Source organism: Gorilla gorilla, chromosome 7, assembly GCF_029281585.2.
Source record: "Gorilla gorilla gorilla isolate KB3781 chromosome 7, NHGRI_mGorGor1-v2.1_pri, whole genome shotgun sequence".
NCBI classification, from domain to species: domain Eukaryota; kingdom Metazoa; phylum Chordata; class Mammalia; order Primates; family Hominidae; genus Gorilla; species Gorilla gorilla.
In genome coordinates, this window is record NC_073231.2 from 23,157,935 (window position 1) to 23,178,299 (window position 20,365).

Below are 20,365 nucleotides of genomic sequence, written 5' to 3' on the forward strand. Positions count from 1 at the left end.
GACAAAAGTTCGAATTTGGACAAAAATAATAGACCCAATATAGGATAACGTAGACCTGAGTCTTGGGGGTTTATTCGACGGACTACCTCACACAATCTGTGATTCCACTGTAAGGGCAGTGTCCGGCACCCAAAATGCTTGGACCATCTGGGGGTTCTGAGTTCATCTCCAGGTTTCCCATTTTAAAAAGAACACTGACACGTGAAAGTATTGAGACAAGGGTGACAATGATGCAGAGGCATCTGAAAACCCCCTCAAGATGGGGATGATGACATAAGAAAAGGGATCTAGATTTGTCTGCTTAGGCTGCTATAACAAGACAGCAGACTGAGTGGCTTAAGCAACAGACATTTTTCTCAAAGTTCTGAAGGCTGGAAGTCCAAGAGCACGGTGCCATCTGGGTTGGATTCTGGTGGCGGCCCTCTTACTGGCTTGGAGACAGCCACCTTCTTGCTCTTGTCCTCAGATGGTCTTTCCTGTGTGTATACACTCTGGTGTCTCTTCCTCTTCTTGGAAGAACACCAGTCCTACTGTATTAGGAGCCCATCCTTATGACCCCATTTAACCTTAACTACCTCCTCAAATGCCCTACCTCCAAATACAGTCAGCACACTATGCATTAGGACTTGAACATGTGAATTTTAGGGAGATACAAGTCAGTTCATAACAGGACTCAATCCTAAGTATATGAAAGGCTGTATCTGAAAAGGATACCAACTGGATCTCTATTGCTCTAGATGGCAGAATTAGACATGAAGTGGGAGTATTAGAGTTGGACTGGATGAAGTTTAAGCTTCTTTCATTCTGCTGTTATTATTAAACTATAGAATGTGAGTTACTAAGGACTTACTATGAACCAAACTTTGTGCTGATCAAATCTTTCTGTCCATTCTGAGGTCGATACTGCTATTATGACCATTTACTGTTCTTCACAAATGGAGGCCTGCTCTTGCACAGTGTCACATTGCTGTTAAGTAGCAGGACAGGATCCTAGACCATCACACTCCAAAGCCACCCAATCTAGCTTTTAACCATTGAGTAGCCTACAATACAAATGAGAAAATAACTCCATTTACCAATCGAAAATCACACAGAAGAAAACGAAAATACTAATAACCATATTACCACCATCATTTATTTTTCTATGTACCAGTTCTCTCCATAGATTGTCAGAGTTAATCTTCACTTCAAGCCAAGGTAGGCATTATTATGCCCATGTTACAGATAAAGAAAAAGGCTCAAAAAGCCTTCCTCAAACTCAGACAGTGACTAAAAACATGTGGGGAACAGGATTCAAACCAACCTCCGAGTTATTTCAAATGCAAATCTTTTATGTCAATTACAATGCACTCCAACTAGGATCTGACTTGGCTCAGGCCCTGGGATCTGATAGACTTCAAAATCCTCTGAAACTGACCACATTTCCCAGGGAAGGCCACATATAACCCAGACACTGCCTTTAAGAGAGAAAAAGACGCAAGGAGAGCAAATTCTATGAAATGAAATCAGGCTTTCCACTACCAAATCCTGTGCCATTCGGCGAGAACTTAGGGAGCCCCACTACGCGCTAGTCCCAGGGAACACACAGAGCAACAAGCAAAAAGAAACCCCACTCCCCTGGACCCTACATTCTAGTGGAGGGAGACTGAAGGAACCAACCTCCAATATAACACATCAAGTCAAAAAAAAAAACAAAAAACAGTGAAGGGGCAGAGGAACAGGGGTGGAGCGTTGAGTGCTGTTTCAGAATCAATTATCAGGCTGGGCTTGCGTTTAAACTGCTGCAAAGGAGCACAGAAGACCTGCTAGCTATACATCCAGCAGGTCCTGCAGTCTTGACTACAGCCTGGTATTTCCTTGCTTTTCACTGGAGGAAAGGGCGGACCGCAGTGCTAATTACAAACAGGTCAAAGGGAAAAAAAAATACAAAATCTTTTTCCTTGACCAGAAGGGAAGCAGTTACCATGCACTGTTGCCATGGCATTGGAGAAATAGAAAAAGCAACATTCTAAGTACCAGAGTATGAAAAGAAACACAACAGTGAGGAAAGGACAAGAGGCTGGCAGAGGTTTCACTCCCTGCAGTGCTGAGGCCTGCTGGGTGGCAGGTGGGAAGCAAAGCTTTCAAAAGGGACAAGGGTTGGAAGGGTGGGGAAGAGCAAAAGCTCAGAGCTATTAAGGAAAAGGTCTCTGCCTAGTCCCCCCGTTTTCTACATCCCTAATATATCAGGGTACTTAATAAAATAGTTGCAGAAAAATAAAAATAAAAGAACACCAAGTTTCTGAAATGCACAGAATAATTCTAGATAAACATTTTCTGAATTTTTTTTTTTTTTTTTTTTTTTTTTGCCAATATGTACCATAGGCTTCAGGCAGCTAACTTACTACTGATGTGATTCTGTATGGCTCAGGAGTAGAAGGCTATAATTGGTGGGATGGAAGGAATATGCTAAAAGTCACGCAGAAGAGGGTTTGTAGCCGATTTCTGCCATTTACAACTATGGAACTATAGATAAGTCACTTGGCTTACCCAAGTCCCTCATTCTTTATCTATAAGATTAAAATAGAAAGAGTAAAAGAGATAACAAGTATAAAGGTTGACTTATGATAGTAAATTAATAAACATTCATTCCTTTCCTGAAACAGCCCCAGTATCTTTTGCTCTAATACCATCAGTGTTGGGAAGGTTCATTCCACTGTTAGATAACCGATTTTATAAAATTTTAAAAATTGCACATATAGTCAAAATCCTTCTTAAGGCATGAACAGGCAATTCACAAAGGAAGAAATACTAACTGCAAATAAACGTAAGGAAAATGTCTCAATGTTAACTCATAATAAAAAAAAATACACATTGGCCAAGAGTTTTAAAAATAATATTATGTAATATCATTGGTTATTGAGAAATAGGCACCCTGACACACCCTGATGGTCAACCTATTTTTATCATTCTTCTAGAGAGACAGAAAATACGAATCAATGCCTTAAAAATGTATATTCCCTTCCATCCACCATTTACATTTCTAAGAAATTTCCAAAGAAAATAATAAATGGATGTTCTTGACAGCATTGTAATGAAAAACTGGAAGCAACAAAAGTCCCACCATTCACATAAACTATAATATCACCATAAAATGTAAAATACAGTCATTAAAATGCTTATACTAGAAAGACATTTGCAATGCACAGGATAATTCAAATTCTAATTTCTTTATTTTACAGAGAGCTTATAAAAATTATTAAAAATAAAACTATCCAATAAAACCACGAAGACAGTTTACAAAAAAAGAAATACAAATGCCCAATAAAGATACAATGTATAACCTTATTATTAAATAAATTACAAATTACATTGAAATACTATTTTTCACTAATTAAAAATTGTAGCATCTGTGATACCCAGCACTAGAAAGGTACAGTGACACAGGCAATTTCATACCCTTGTGGTAGGAGTATATGTGGACATTACTAATGTTTACCAATACCAAGGCTTTCTCCATCTCTGACCCCCTTGAAGCTGGGCATATGTAGTTAGCAGTAGTCAAGTTCCAAAAGGGTCCAAATCACAGATTTCACTTACTACATGACACAAGAACTATTTAACCTCGTTATGTCTTAATGTCTTCAAAGGTAAAACAGGGATAATAACAATAATCTACCTCATAGGGATATTTTGAGAATTCAAGCATAGTGCATGGCACACAGTATTACTAATAATAATATAAATCACAGATCGTACTATGTAGCAGGCACTGTTCTATGCATTTATCCATAGTAGCTGATTTTATCACTCAATAAGCAGTACCATTAGTATGACAATATTGCCGCATTGCTTGTAATTGCAAATATCTGAAAACAATCAAATTGTCCATCAATAGTTAAGGGGACAGTTAAACCAAAGTATACAAAGAACGTATATGTGGCTGTTATAGAGAATGAGGTAGTTCTGTACATGCTGATAGAGAAAGATTTTTTAAAAAATAGAGAAAGACTATTGTTTGACTTTGTTTTAAAGTCTAACGGTATGAGTGTGGTTAAGAAATGGTGGGTGGATCATCTGAGGTCAGGAGTTGGAGACCAGGCTGGCCAACATGGTGAAACCCCATTTCTACTAAAAATACAAAAATTAGCCAGGTGTGCTGGTACATGCCTGTAATCCCAGCTACTTGGGAGGCTGAGGCAGGAGAATCGGTTGAACACAGAAGGCAGAGGTTGCAGTGAGCTGAGACTGCACCACTGCACTCTAGCCTAGGCAACAGATCAACACCCTATCTCAAAAAAAAAAAAAAAAAAAAAAATGGGTTCTTGAGCCAGACTATCTGAGCTCATTTCCTACTAGCTGTATGGCTTTGGGAATTATCTTAAACACTTAGCCTCAGTATCCTCATCTGTAAAACAGGATTAATAATAGCAACCACTTCTGATGGCTTTTGTGGGGATTAAAGGAGCTAACAGATAAAACAGTCCCCCTGGCATATAGTCAGCAGCCAACTAATGTTATTTGCTTTATTACTAATCATTTTAACATGTCACATGGACTGAGAGATAATGGGCCTTTTTATTTTCTTTATACTTATCTGTATTTAAAAAGATAGATTTGTCTTTTGAAAATACAAAATTGTATTCTGATATGAGAGATGTATAGAACATGTCATATGAGAAATGTTAGTAAAAAACAGTATATACAGCCCAAAGTCATTTTTATTAAAATATATTTAATGTTATGTAAATAAGTGTACATTAAAAATTTAGACATGCACTAAAATATTACCAGTGGTCTCTCTGGGAGATGGATTATAAATTATTTATATTTTCTTCTTTTGACTTATCCCTATTTTCTGATTTTCCTAAAATCAACACATATTACTTATGCAATAAGATTTTAACTGTCGTAATTTATTTCCAAGCATAGAAGTCACAAAGGAAGAGGTTAAACTGAGAGGCTTCCAATGATGTAACCACAGATGGACTTTTGAGCAAAAACAAGTAAACAATACATGATTTACTGAGAACCCATACGTTCGATATCATGACGCTAGCAAGGAAAACAGCAATTGATCATCAGTACCTAAGACTGCCATTCTCCATTGGGCCAGCCTCCCACCGGACTTTAGGGAGGGATATGAAAGCCAGAATCTGGCCCCAGGTAAATGCAATAGGAGCCAAAGCAGGTAACACAGCTCAGAGCTGAAGTTTGCTGAAAAGTCCAGAGGGCACTGCCTGCAAGGCTAAAAGCAACACTGCACGTCCACACGCTGGGTTTCAACACTTTTTTCACAGCAGCAAATCCATAACGGACTCTGAGTGAACTGGGAAAGAATAACTAAAACATTCAAAATACTTCCAGAAAATCAGTTTGCATGATGACTTCTCTTACTATGTCCAGCTCTGAGTAAGCAAGGAAGGTCACAGGATTTTGTTCAGATTTGGAAGTAGAAAGGGAAACGTGAGGTTATACTCAGGAAATCCTTTTGCTAAGATTCAAAAAATCTGAAAATTAACAAATTCTAAAACATGCACATTTCAATTTGCCCCTTCTCTCCTTAACATCTCTCCATAACCTGAGATGGCTACATCTACGGTTGGACTGGACTAGAGACAATAAACACAGACACAGTAACCTCAACATGGGGTTTACAGCACAGGAATGAGGAGGAGCCAGTGGCAGGTATAGAATGTTCCCACACCTCAACCACTGCCAGGCTCCGCAGCTCACTGATGCACCAGACACTGCTTCAGAGCACTGCTTTATTGGTACCACTTCTGAGAAGCAGCAAAGCAGACATATGTCTTTCTTTATCATCTTCTCTGTCTCTCAATCCCTCTCAATGACAGTGACTCATTCTCTCTTTCACCCTCTCTCCCTTCCTCTCTCCTACCCTCTACCCTCATTCCCACCCCCTTATCACTACACTAAGGCCAGCAAGAAGCCACAACCACAGAAGAGCTTCCAGGCAGCAGTGAAGCAGTTCAGTCTCAAAGAAAGCCAGACAGGAGTCCAAATGCCTGTGTTCCTTCTGGAGTTCGCTATATGACCTCACTATAATCCCTTCACCACTGTGGGCTTATTTTCTCATCTGGAGGACGAATGGGTAAGAAGAGACTTCTGAGGTCTTTTTCCTGCTCTAAAATTCTGTGATTTCACAATAACTGAATACAGTCACTAAACGGGAAACCACCAGGACACTGGGGGGCGGCCAGCACATAGCCATCTTTGTTGTATTTTTCATTGCAGGCTTCCAAAATGTCTGTTGCCAAGAAGTATATCCAACTAGACCCTCGGCCCATGTTTTAATTTTTATACACTGTAATTAAAAGCAGAATGACTTGCTTTCACTTTGGATTATGTAATTTCTTTCTATTCATAATGAGCAGCTCTTACATGATGCCAAGTGAGTTTTCTCTTAGGCAGCACATTCTTACTCAACCAGAGAACTGTTGGCATTTGGATTAATAGAATCAATAGTATCTTTCATTCCAAAACCAGAAATTGCTGTTTTGATATGGTCTGCCCACAGTTCTTCCAAGGAAAATATTTTTATTATTTTACTACTAATATCTCCTTACAGCTTATACATGAGTGAAGCATTTATTTTTATATTAAATAAATCATGCTCTTTAAAATAAAAATGAATATATTCTTCTTGTTAGAGCTCGGAGTTGAGGCCAGTGACTGGCCAATGAACTCACAAGTGTAGACAGGGTGTTACGCAAGGGACAAGTTTTTCACTAACACCACAAGAGTCTCTGGCCCAATGAGAGGAGTTTAATAGAAATTCTTGCTACAACTAAAAGAAATAAAAGAAGAAATAAAAGAATATGCTCTCCTACTGTAAAATCTACTTAAGAAAAAGTAGGTTATCAGGTCTTTATTGCAGAAAGTGGTTTTTATTTCTTCTCTGCTGTGGAAACAAACCTCCAAATCATTGAAAGGTGGAACAGTATCCTTCTACAGAAATCAGATTTAATCTTGACAGAATTAAATAAGAATCACTCATTATACACTGATCTATGTTTTAGCAGATATTATGGAAAACTCAAAGGTGTAACAGGTTCTCTGCCCTGCAAAGAGTTTACAATCTCATATGGAAATCAAATGTACACACATGATAAATGCTACTTAAAGACCTACTGCCTGCCAAACACTATGGAAGGCACGAGGTATGTGAGTGAGACTCCACCTCTGCCAAAAAGTTCCTCACAAGTGGGTAAGAAAGCCAGACCTGAGTAACCCAGACAGTGCTAACCTCCCAGGACCACCTCCGCTGCACTTAGAGTGGGAAGTCCAGTGGCTTTCCTAAGAATGTGGTGGCTTCCAGGGTAGACAGACAGGGAAGGAGATGGAGGTAGCTTATCTTATGGTCACCTCTCGTCATTTCTCATCTCCTGGAGGTATTCCCTCTCTGTCAAGTGAAAGTAGCACCTAGTTGGGTTGGTTGGTTGGTTCGTTGGTTGGTTGGTTGGTTGGTTATCAGTCTGACAATCTTTTATCTTTTAATTGGTACATTTAGAACATACACATTTAATATAATTACAAATACATTAGGGTTTACATCTACCATCTTATTTGTGCTATTCATCTCATCTATTTTATCCTTCTCTCCTTTCTTGCCTCTTTTTGATTTAGTTTTGTTTTTATTTTTCCCTCTCTCCCTCCACACACGCTCAAGTTTAGATGCTATACACTGCTTTTAGGCTTTCATTATCCTAGAAATTACAATAAATATATCCAACTGATCAAAGTGTAAAGTTAATCAGTTATTTGACCCTTCTGCCTGATCTTAAAACACCTGAATACTATTTACACCCTTCACCATCCCCACTCCTAATTCGGAACACTGAGTGCTTCAGCCACAGTGAACCTCTTTCAGTTCCCTGAACTCTTTTCACAGCTTCTGATCGCTGGTCTTCGCACTTGGCTACTCCCCCTAACTGGAATACCACCCTCTTCTCCTCACACCCTCTTCCCAACCTGGCTAAATCTTTTACACCTCTTAGGTCCTAGTTTCAGAGAGTTATTCACACCCTGGCTCCCCTGTCCCTGCCCCCCTCCCCCGTGAGTTTCCCTTTGTTATGCCTGTCTTCCCTCCTAGACATTAAGTTACAACAGTCATTGACTGCTGGGCACCTAGGCTGTAACATAAGGGTCCACCAGGATACTGCTAGCCCTCAGCACCACATAATGGATACTCAATAAATATTTGTTGAATGAACAGATGAATGAAATATAGTGGTTTTAAGACATATAGAAATCAGGAAAGAAGCAAGAAAAGTCACAGGTCACCCCCCAACACACATACAAAAAAAGTCCACTCATTATTGAAGCAGAAAGACTACTATGGTGATTTAAAGAGTGCAGGCTCCAGTGCCAGACTAAATGAATTGAAGCCCAGATTCTATCACTTACTAGTGGGTGACCTTGGATAAGGTACTCAATGTCCCTGTGTCTTTGGAAAATAGACATAACCATAAAACAAACTCATCAGGTTGTTATAAGGAACAAGTAAGCTAGCACTTGAAAAGTATTTAGAATACTTCCTGTTAAGATTCTGTATATACAGGCACACTCTGGAGATTTTGTGGGTTCAATTCCAGACCACAACAATACAGTGAATATCACAATAAAGCAAACATCACAATAAAGTGATCACTCCAGTGATTCACAGTGAATATAAAAGTTGTTGACACTATACTGCAGTCTATTAACTGTGGAAGAGCATTCTGTCTAAAAAGAAAACAATGTCAATGTACACATCTTGATTAAAAAATACTTTATTGCTAAAAAAAAATACTGACAATCATCTGAGGCTTCAGTAAGTTGTAATCTTTTTGCTGATGAAAGGTCTTGCCTCATTACTGATGGCTGCTGACTGATCAGGGTGGTAGCTGCTGAAGGCTGAGGTGGCTGTGGCAACTTAAAAAATAAGACAAAAATGAAGTTTGTCACATCAATGGTCTCTTAAGACAAAAGATTTCTCTGTAGCATACGATGTTGTTTGACAGCATCTTACCCACAGTAGAGCTTCTTTCAAATCTGAAGTCAGTCCTCTCAAACCCTACACTACTTTATCAACTAAGTTTATGGAATATTCTAAATCCTTTGTTATCATCTGAACAATGTTCACAGCATCTTCAGGAGTAAATCCCATCTCAAGAAACCACTTTCTTTGTTCATTCATAAGAAGCTACTCCTCATCCACTAATGGTGCATCCTGGAATTGTAGTAATTCAGTCATATCATCAGGCTCCATTTTTAATTCTAGTTCTCTTGCTATTTCCATCAAATCTGTAGCTACTTTCTCCACTGCAGTCTTGAACTCACCCCTAAAGTTATCCATGAGGGTTGGAATCAACTTCTTCTAAACTCCTGTTCATGTTAGTATTTTGATGTCCTCCAATGAATCACAAATGTTCTTAATGGCATCTAGAATGGTGAATTCTTTTCAGAAGGCTTTCAATTGACTTTGCCCACATCCATCAGATAAATTAGTATCTATAGCAGCTACAGACTTATGAAATATATTTCTTAAATAACAAGACTTAAAAGTCAAAATTACTCCTTGAGTCATTGGTTGCAGAATGAATGCTGAGTTAACAGGCATGAAAACAACATACATCTCCCTGTAGATTTACATAAGCGCTCTTGGGTGACTAGGTGCATTGTTGAATAGCAGTGATATTTTGAAATAAATATTCTTCTAAGCAGTAGGCCTCAACAGTTGGCTTCAAATATTCAGTAAACCATGCTGCTAATAGACGTCCTGTCATACAGGCTTGGTAGTTACATTTATAGAGCACAAGTAGAGTAGATCTAGCATAATTCTGAAGGGCCCTAGGATTTTTAGAATGATAAATGAGCAATGGCTTCAACTTCAAGTCACCAGCTGCATTAGCCCCTAACAAGAGTCAGCCTGTCTTTTGAAGCTTTGAAGCCAGGCACTGACTTCTCTGTAGCTATGTAAGTTCCAGACGGCATCTTCTCCCAATAGAAGGCTGTTTTGTCTACATTGAAACTGTGATGTTTAGCATAGCCTCATTCATCAATGGTCTTAGCTAGATCTTCCGAATAACCTGATGCAGCTTCTACATCAGCAATTGCTGCTTCACCTTTATGTTATAAAGATGGCCTCCTTCCTTAAACCTTATGAACCAACGTCTGCTAGCTTCTAATTTTTCTTTTGCAGCTTCCTTACCTCTACCTCTCTCGGCGAAGAATTGGAGGCTTGCTCTGAATTAGGTTTTGTTTTACGTGAATGTTGTAGCCATTTGATCTTCCATTCAGATGACTCAGATTTGCTCCATATCAGCAATAAGGCTTCTGCTTTCTCATCTTTCACATATTCACTGAAGAAGCACTTTGAATTTCCTTCCAGAACTTTTCTTTTATATTCACAACTTGGCTAACTGTTGGTGCAAGAGACCTAGCTTTTGGCCTGGCTTCAACATGCCCTTCTCACTAAGCTTAATCATTTATTTGATTTCAAGTGAAAAACATGCAACTGTTCCTTCCACGTGAACACTTAGAGGCCATTATAGAGTTATGAATTGGATTAATTTCATATTGTTGTGTCTCAGGGAATAGCGGGACAGGGGAAGGACCAGTCGTGGAGCAGTCAAAACATACGACAATTTTTAAGTTCTCCATCTTACATGGACACAGTTCTTGGTGTCCCAAAGCAATTACAAGAGTAACATCAAAAATCACTGACTGGTGCAGTGGGTCATGCCTGTAATCCTACCATTTTGGGACGCCTAGGCAAGAGGATTGCTTGAGTCCAGGAGCTGGAGACTAGCCAGGGCAACATAGCCAGACTCTGTCTCTACAAAAAAAAAATGTTTTAACCAGCTGGATGTGGTGGCATGCGCTGTAGTCCCAGCTGCTAAGGAGGCTGAGACAGGAGGATCATCTGAGCCCAAAAATTCAAGATTGCAGTGAAATATGATTGTGCTACCATACTCCAGCCTGGGCAACAAAGTGAGACACTATCTCATTATTTAAAAAAAAAAAAAAAATCACTGATCACAGATCATAACAATAGGTATAATAATAATAATGAGAAAGTTTAAAATATTGCAAGAATTACAAAAAGGTGACAGAGAGACACAAAGTGAGCACAGTGGGAAAATGATGCTGAAAGACTTGCTCAACACAGAGTTGCCATAAACCTTCAATTAAAATAATAATAATAATAATAATATCTACAAAGCACAATAAAACAAGCTATGCCTATATGTTTACAATAGAGCTGACTCTCTAGTTGTTAAACCACATAACTGAACTACACAATTCTCAACAGATCCTTACTTAAAGCCCAGGTATTCATACATTAAAATGATCCTAACATAATGTCTTTACATTATGGTACAAATTTATAGCCCATGAAGACAACATCACTGCATTAAAATATTTGAAAATCATCAACCAAAATTATTTTAAAAAGTTAAACAGTATTAAGTGCATACATTAAAAATACCAAAAAAATGGGGCAGTAATACATTTTTTAAAGAATACTCTCAAAAAATGTTATCAAAGAAACTATTTGAGCATTTGAAGGAACAATTTTCAGTTTTTAAAATGAGGCCACAATATAATTTTGTGAATTTTGTAGTCTTACCAAATTGTATTATAATTCCTTAATTGTAGCTATAAAAATGTTGAGGTTTTTAATTTTTTCACATTTGAAATTATCCAAATAATAAAAGTAAATATTCACTATTATCCCATAAGACAAGACAAAAAAGATTATACTCCTGCCAACCTGACTGTGGGGTAGTACGGCCAAGCTGCAGTGCACAAGGCAAAGACCTTGGAGGGTGTGAAGGCAGCCAGCTTCCCCTCATAGATCCACCAACTTAACCAGCTCAATGTCACCAGGAAATGGTCCTAACCCTGACCCACCACGCTTCGCTTTTTTGTTTTGGCGGTGGGGGGACAGAGTCTCACTCTGTTGACCAGGCTGGAGTACGGTAGTGTCATCTTGGATCACTGCAACCTCTGCCCTCCAGGTTCAAGCGATTCTCGTGTCTCAGTCTCCGGAGTAGCTGGGATTGCAGGTACCCGCCACCACACCCGGCTAATTTTTATATTTTTAGTAGAGATGGGGTTTCGCCATGTTGGCCAGGCTGGTCTCGAATTCCTGAGCTCAAATGATCTGCCCGCCTTGACCTCCCAAAGTGCTGGGATTACAGGCGTGAGTCACCGCGCCCGGTCATCCTTTGCTTTTACAGAGTGGAGGGCTGCCCTGTCTTTACCTGGTTCTGGAACTGAAACACTATAGCTCCTATAAAATTATAAGCCTTTGGAGTCTCATTAAAATGAACAAACACAAGCACAGAGGTCTGCATATAGAATATCTGGGGCCCTAAATTCCCTAATACTTAAGAATACAATCACTGTCCTATTGTGTTTCTTGCTTATTTATCCTAATAGGAAGGCACCAGGAATTCCCTAGTTAAGAGATGATATAAAACATATTTTGAATGAAAACTGCAATAAAGCTACAAACTATGATTTGGGGTCTTTGCTTAAGTCTGAGATACTTGGGGACTTTATCATGAAACATTAGTTTACTTGTCTTTTGTCAAGAGTAATTGCCTAAACTTGAATAGAAATATGAGCTTTTTCAGTTAAACATACTCCTAAAAATAGCATTTTCTTCTGGGATTTGACTACTAAAAGCAGACATTTCAATGAAGTCAATGGCACTTATCAGTAAAAAATCATTTTTTAAGTTGTAATGAGATCTTTTCTTTCTAAATATTAAAATATTAGAATGATGTATTTTATTTTCCTAGAAGCCAATTAAATATTTCCTATTTAGTTTGGACATTCATGGATACTTTTTTTAATGGATACTTTCTAACTCTAAATTAATAGTATTATATTATAATTACATTTTATTATTATAGTTTACTGTCAATATTCTACCTCACTTTGTTACTCAAAGTTCTATTTAAAGACCAAGATTACAGTTGTATCTAAAATTCCTAGGTCACAAAATGTAGGGTAGCACAGCAGTAGAACCTTAAAATACACATTGGATAATGATGTAACAAAACCTCATTAACTTAGATTAATTGTGCAGGGTCAAAATGAATTTAGGAGTTTTATCTTAAAAAGAAAATAATTTTGATGCTTTCACATACAGAGAATAACTGAAACTGGGTTAACAGTAGAGGTCCCTGGAGATACTGCATTAATGAATAGATATAAATGACTGTCATTAGAATTTCAGTTATCAAGTTTTCAAAGGCACATAAATTGTTTTCGCCCCTTGGTGTTAAGTTTTTTACTTGTTTTTGTTAGTGCTTTTGTCTTTACTGTCAAATACTGGGTACCTCATATGAGTTGCACTGTGTTTCTGATTTAATTCCCAGAACACGCTTGCAAGGTTGGTATTATTACCCCATTTTGTATCAGAAAAATACACTCAAGGATCACAGAATTCAGTAAGGTCTCTCCGGCTTTTTCTGCTTCACTACACATTCTCAGGAAGTCCATAAGCTCTTTCTTGAGATAAAATGGTCTCAGCAAAAAAAAAAAAAAAAAGTTCAATGTTTGAAAAAAAAAAATCTCACAAGCATTTTATTAATGGTGCTGTATTTCTTTATCCAGTTAGCAGATATATTACTATGGCTCTTTTTGAAGAGTTAGACACTTCACTTATCGCTGAATGCCCCTAAAGTATTCTTTAAACCCAACGGGCTAACGTAGCCATTTGCAAACTGGGTACAAAAGAGAGTACTCCATTAAGGGAAGACCAAGATGAGGCAGAACAAAGAGCCAGCAGTGGGCAAATAAGGAACTTCTTCCCATGCCTAATCCATGAGGACTTGAGGAAAAAAGTCAACTCACTTTTCTGGACCTCACACACCATGGGCCTACTTTAACCCATTTATGTCTAGTGTTCCATTATTGGAACGCTAAGCTGGTGGGAGTTATGTATATCCTACTGCTCAAGGTCATCGCCAAGGTCTGATCTTTTTACAAAAAAAAATTTGCAACCTCCGGCACAAATGGGTTAATGGCGCCGTCACAGGGAGGCGAACAACATACTATGCATAATAGTGCTTTCCAAACTATACCTAATAATTTGGTAAAACATTTTCACTCCACCCTTTTGTTTTTAAAAGATACAAAACACTCGCGGTATTATTTATTATGTTTTAGAAGAAAATTTTCTGAGGTTTAGCTTAAATTTTAAAACTACCAGGAAATAAATGAGATTTATTTTAGAGAAATTTATTTTCTTTTTTATTTTTTTTTAATATATTTTTTTAAGATGGAGTCTCACACTTTCGCCCAGGCTAGAGTGCAGTGGCGCAATCTCGGCTCACTGCAAGCTCTGCCTTCCAGGCTCACGCCATTCTCCTGCCTCAGCCTCCCAAGTAGCTGGAACTACAGGCACCCACCACCACGCCTGGCTAATTTTTTGTATTTTTAGTAGAGACGGGGTTTCACTGTGTTAGCCAGGACGGTCTTGATCTCCTGACCTCGTGATCCACCTGCCTCGGCCTCCCAAAAATCTCTGCCTGTAATCCCAGTAATTTGAAAGGACAAGGCAGAGGATCATTTGAAGCCAGGAGTTCAAGACCACCCTGGGCAACACAGTGAAACCCCATCTCTACAGATAATTTTTAAAAGTCAGCCAGGTGTGGTGGCACGTGCTATAGTCCTAGCTACATAGGAGGCTGAGGTGAGAGAATTACCTGAGCCCAAGAGGCAGCAGTGAGCCGTGACTGCATCACTGCACTCCAGCCTAGGCAACAGAGCAAGACCGTGTCTCAAAAAAAAAAGAAAAAGAAAGAAAATAATAAATCCGTTTTGCAAAATGAGCTGCAATTACATAATCTAAATCTGAGTGTACACAAAAAATACAAAACAAGGGCCTAGGCTTTAAGTTGTTCATTCTTTCAACAAATATTTACATAGTACCTACCATAAGCCAAGCACCATGCTAGCAATGGGGCAATAACACTGAACAAAACAAAGCCCTTAACTGCTAGATATATTTGAATCCCTTGCATTTAATAGTGCTTGGCACACAGTAAGCACCAATGAATGTTAGAAAAAATAAATAAATATATATATATACGTATATATATATATATATACATATATATACACATATATATATACATGAATAAGTTAGGTGTATAAAGGTGACCAGAAAGCAGCCTGTCACTAGAAAAGCTGCTTGAATTGAATTCTGAATACATAAAACATGCGAGTCCTTTGCAAAGACTTGACTAAAAGTGCCCTGATAAATCTGCTCCACTAGAATCGTGTAGTAAAGGGAATGAAAGGAAAAGCACGAAAGCCCTATTCCCAAACTGCGAATAAGATACTCCTGCCTCTCTGTTATCTTGGAAATAAAACTGTAACAGATGAAAATGAGACAAACAAATCTCTAATTTAAAAAATAAATAAGCCCGCAAGTGGAAAACCTGCTTTTCATCAATCAAATAAATCAGGGAAGGCGGCATTTCTAGGCCATTGCCCTTGGGTCTACCACAGCACTTAGGAAATGGCTTTCCTAATTAGTCTAATCATCACTTCTGTTCTACATGGTTGTAGCTGACTAATTACCCAACTCAAAAATGCTCACCCAACCCCCATGCCAAGCTCCTCCAGAGCTCTATTTCCAATCACACTACTTAAGCCATTGTTCACAAGAACATTAATGACACTATCACATGTTTAAAAAGTGTTGATTTGAAGGTGTGGAAGAGAGTCCCCAAACTTGAGGACTTTTTTTACCTTAGAAACTTTTAAGGAACAGAAATATGCAAATAAGAGCAGGGAAAATAACTTTGGTTTCTGAAATTCTCTTAACCATTGTTTTACAAGTCTACAGCAATGGAAAAATGACATGGAATAAAAAGCGTGTGTTTGTCCGGGAATGTAAGCGCTTGCCATTTTGCCGTGGGGGCTTCAAAGCTGACTGCAAGCCAGGGCCGAGCCCACCATGTGACTGCCATTGTGTTCTAATAAACAGCAGCCTGCATGGTCGGGACTCCAGGTAAAGATAACTTGGGTTCTGTAGGTATTCTTTTTCAGACGGCCTCTATTCAATTCCTCCAGTTTTAAAATTCTCTTATGAAGAAATAAAGAGCATGCCAGAGATGACAAAGGCCATGGATGTGAAAACACAAGGTAGCGGGGCTGAGTCTCAATAACCAGTGAGCACCTCCTGTGCACTGGAGCTAGACACTGCGCAATGTTCTAGAAGACATTTTTTGTTCTAGAACAATTTTTGAAGTGGTTTCATTTGCCCTATTACCTCAGATGGGTGTTGCTGAGTGACTGGACAGATTTCTTCTGCTTTTCAGTCTCTTTTCATGGGTCCTTCAGAATGAGTTTTGGAAAGGAGAAAAACAAAAAGAGACCAGAAGGAACTGAGAAGCTCAAAGCATCAAAGGTGAATAAATCTGGTATTCTGTTTTATTTTTAACATGTAGAAGAGCATCAAAGAAAAAAGAAACACAGATTTTAGTCAGGAAACAAAAATTACCCAAAATAGCAAGTATAGGTTAGATGATTTAATGAGAATACTAGGGATTAGAGAATGTCCCAACTCTATTAATAAATTATCTTGGGCAAATCTCCTTAGTTTTGAGGTCTGATTACATTTTCTATGCTCATAGTACCTTCTTCTTACATAACTTGCATCATCTCAAACAAATCTAAAAACCAATAACAATAAATATCCTAACAAATGGCACTTTTTATTCCTTTAAGCTGCGTCTCAAGAGCCACCCTGCAAGTGGGGTTTGGATCAACTTCCCACCTGACATATGTCCAACCAAGTGGCTATTCTAATGCCTCAGCACTGTGCTAGAATCAATGGTGAAGAAAGATGAAATGCTGCCTTATCTTTGATCTAAGAAGCTTATAGTCTAGGTGGAAGGATGTCAGTAACACAAAGCAATATCCAACAAGAGTGCTACATCTCAATAAATGGCAACTCCAAGAATCCCCATTAATTGAGGCAGAAATCTATGTCATTCTTCCTTTCCTTACACCCCATCAATCATCAGGTTCTGTTGATCTACAAAAGATGTGGCTCATTTATCTTTCCACTTGTCTGTATCACAGCTGCCACCATCCCTGTCCAAGAAATCTTCATCTCTCACCTACAAAAGCTCCCTGATTAATCCCTCTGCTTCCTTTCTTGACCTCTTCAATCCATTCTTCACAGGGCATCCAGAGTGATTTTTTTAAAAGGCTGAACTGCTTAAACCTCTTCAATGACCTTCCATTTTCACAGGATAAAATCCAGGTACCCTCCTTTAGCCGTAAGGCCCTGCATGGTCTGGCCCTAGCTTATCTTTGCAATCCCATGCCTTCATTCCTACCGCTCCACCCACTCTTCCTCACTGGGCTCCGCCGCCTGGCCTTCTCTCAGTTCTTCATATGCGACGCTCTTTTCTGCCCATGGCTGTTGTGCTTGATATTCCTCTGTACGGCATATGCTTCCTCTGGCCAGCGCCATTTCATCTGCCAGGGACATCTGCTGTTCCTGCCTGGCCAGCACTCCTTCTCCTGGTAACAGAACACCGTTTTTCTTCTTGAAGTCACCTTTCCCTCATTCTCACTCCATGTGGTTTGGCTTAAACTGGCAACTTCTCCTCATCCCCACCCGGGCAATCTACAATTACCAGGATATTTCTGGTAATAAGGAAACAAATTTTAATTACAATTTTTAAAACAGAATATTTTAAAGTAATTACACAATCAGAAAAGGTTGCCTGTGCCTATGAATACCTTCTCCAGAGGCCTGTCCTCCACCTACCTTTCCATGATCTGTAATTCCCCTGATGATCACATTCACTAACAGATCAACCAAGCTGCAGTGTTACATTAACAGTAATGCAGTGATCTCAGTTTTGCCAAAGTGCTTCCAAATAACTGAGGAGTGGGGGAAGCAAAATCCTGCTTCCAAAGACAGTTAAAAGGACCAGATGATCCTCTAACTCTCTCCTATTAACCCAGATAAATTTATCAGCTCAGCTAGCTGATACTTCAGCCCCAGGAAAGTGAAATACATAACTGGGGTAGAAGAAGCTGCCAGCCAGAGCCCAAGGAAAATGGGGCACCAGAAACACGGGTTTTACATGGGCCCAATTCAGTTTTACATAGGGTCTCTCCCTCATCCTGCGTGGAGATTAGCAAGTCAAATTTAATACTTTTGACCAGACACTGGTTTAGATGCAGTATTGAACTAAGTCAGACTGAATTTCATTGGTAAAAATACACAAACAAAAAATTATTACAGAAGTGAACTTGGCTACAGAGTCATAAGCTGATGTGTTTACTCTCTCGGACAATAATCTTGGGCAACAGAAAACACACACACACACACACACACACACACACACACACACACAGACTCCTGAAACTCCCTGGGGAGGCTTCACAGTACACCACTTCCCTGGGTGTCCTGTGGCTAGGGTCAACTGTGACCTACAGGCAGGGCCTTCTCTGACTGCTTTTATTGATATCTGAACCACCAGAATTGGTCCAAAATTGGTGATACCTGTGGAATGAGGGAGGGAGCATTTGTCAATTTGGGACACCACCAAAACAGCCAGTGACATTTAAAAAGACTAATCCATAAACATGCAAAACAAACAGTGTTAATTAAGTTAGAGGTGTCATTTTCATGCTTGTTTCAATATCAGGACCTTTAGACAAAGGCATTAAAGACATTTTGTCTGAGCTCTAAAGTAAAAATAAATTAAGGGTCTGAATTAGCACCCTCAATCTAGCTTCAAAACAACTTTTATCCATGTTTAAAATCCCCTTGACTAAATTATCAAAATAATGGCTGTGCTTTTATTGAATATTTACAATGCGCCAGACATGGGGCTGAGCATTTCACAATCACGATTTCCCTTAAATCATTCAACCCTCAAAAACACTCCTACGTAACAAGTTTTACCCTCATTGTACTAATGAAGAAACTGAGGCTCAGAAAAACTAATACATTTGCCCAAAATTGAATCATCAGTGAAACTGTCCATCAAACCTAGGTCGGTCAAATTCCATCATGAATTCATAATGGTTTCCAAACCAGTCTATGGTAGAACATTTTTAACAGGTTTATACCCCGTTTTTATGAAAAAGTTTCAGGCTTTATTGTGAATTCAGTTATATAACTAATAAGGATCAGACCTCAAACTGCAGTTAATCCCAATTGTGTGCTGAGATCAAAAGGTATGTCTCATTAAATCAAGGCAAGTGAGACTATAGCTTGCTAAAACTCCCAGGGAATCCTTTTAATTTGTTAGAGATAATTTAAAAAAAAAAAAAATCTTCTAATCTTCTGTTCAAAACAATCTGACGGTTTCTCATCTCACAGTAAAAGCTAATGACCCTACAACTGTGCTTGGAAGTGTCTGGCACACACCTCAGTAAATACTTGTGGAATGAATGGATAAATTCAGAGAGCCACTATATCCTTTCTTATCCTTTCAATAAAAAGATGCACAAGTTTCCAGGGAAATAAAACACTAACAATAAAAGAAGTTGACGAACTGAAAGCTTTTCTTCAGGAAAATCACTGAACTCCAAGTTCAGATAAGATAACCAAAAAGGACTCAAGTGTGCCCTAATTAGAACAAATGAACTTCAGGCTACTTCATTTTGTTAACTCTGGAGAAGATTCAACAGGACCTTTAAAAATGTACTAGAAATGATTCAGTCTTCTTCATCCATACATTAGAAACCATAATTTTTTTTAAGTAGTGGACTTGAAGTCAACACCTGAGTACTTGTCCAACTTTGTCCTTAATTCATTTTCTTTCTCTCTGTTTCCTCATTTGCAAAATGACATTAGACTTCAAGATTTCTAAGGTCCGTCTGAGCTCTGATATTGTATTATTAATCACAGTCTCCAACTTAATTTACAAAACAACTCAATAATTATTTCTATCATAAAAATAATCTGATTAAAGGACGCAATTTATTACAAAATCAGAAGTAGACACCTCATCCAACGGTCAATTCCTAATTTCTTGTATAATCCAAATCTTCCAAATGCAATAATTTAACCCAGAATATCTAGGGAGTGACCTAGCCTCTGTCCCATTAAAATTGGATTAAAATCCAAAATAAGAAAATTTTGTAAATGTCTTTTCTGTATTCCTTAGAGAAAGACAGAGTGAGTGTACTCCTTTTGCCAGAGTCAGTTTTCTCTTTAGATCATATTCTTTATTCCAAACACTTACTGGTAACTATTACATCCACTAAGTCTTCTCTCCTTAGGTTAAAGATCACAGTTCTATGACCTCTCCTAACATCACATGATTTTCTCACCACTCACCTACCTGTTCACTGTTAATGTCCCCCTTTAAATGTGACA

General features: G+C 38.6%; 1 protein-coding gene, 1 long non-coding RNA gene and 1 other non-coding gene across 8 annotated transcripts in view; 2 read left to right on the forward strand and 1 right to left on the reverse strand.

Annotated features, from left to right (window-relative positions):
* The window catches only part of PSD3 (pleckstrin and Sec7 domain containing 3), a 547,860-nt gene that overhangs the window by 432,226 nt on the left and 95,269 nt on the right, over positions 1 to 20,365 (reverse strand). The window lies entirely within an intron of this gene.
* Positions 1,943 to 6,334, forward strand: LOC109028055 (uncharacterized). The gene is made up of 4 exons (XR_002007120.3): positions 1,943 to 2,107; positions 4,912 to 5,145; positions 5,918 to 6,091; positions 6,235 to 6,334. It is a non-coding gene; the product is annotated as an uncharacterized lncRNA (long non-coding RNA).
* LOC115935681 (small nucleolar RNA SNORA62/SNORA6 family) lies at positions 6,636 to 6,789 on the forward strand. The gene has a single exon (XR_004071301.1). It is a non-coding gene; the product is annotated as a small nucleolar RNA SNORA62/SNORA6 family (small nucleolar RNA).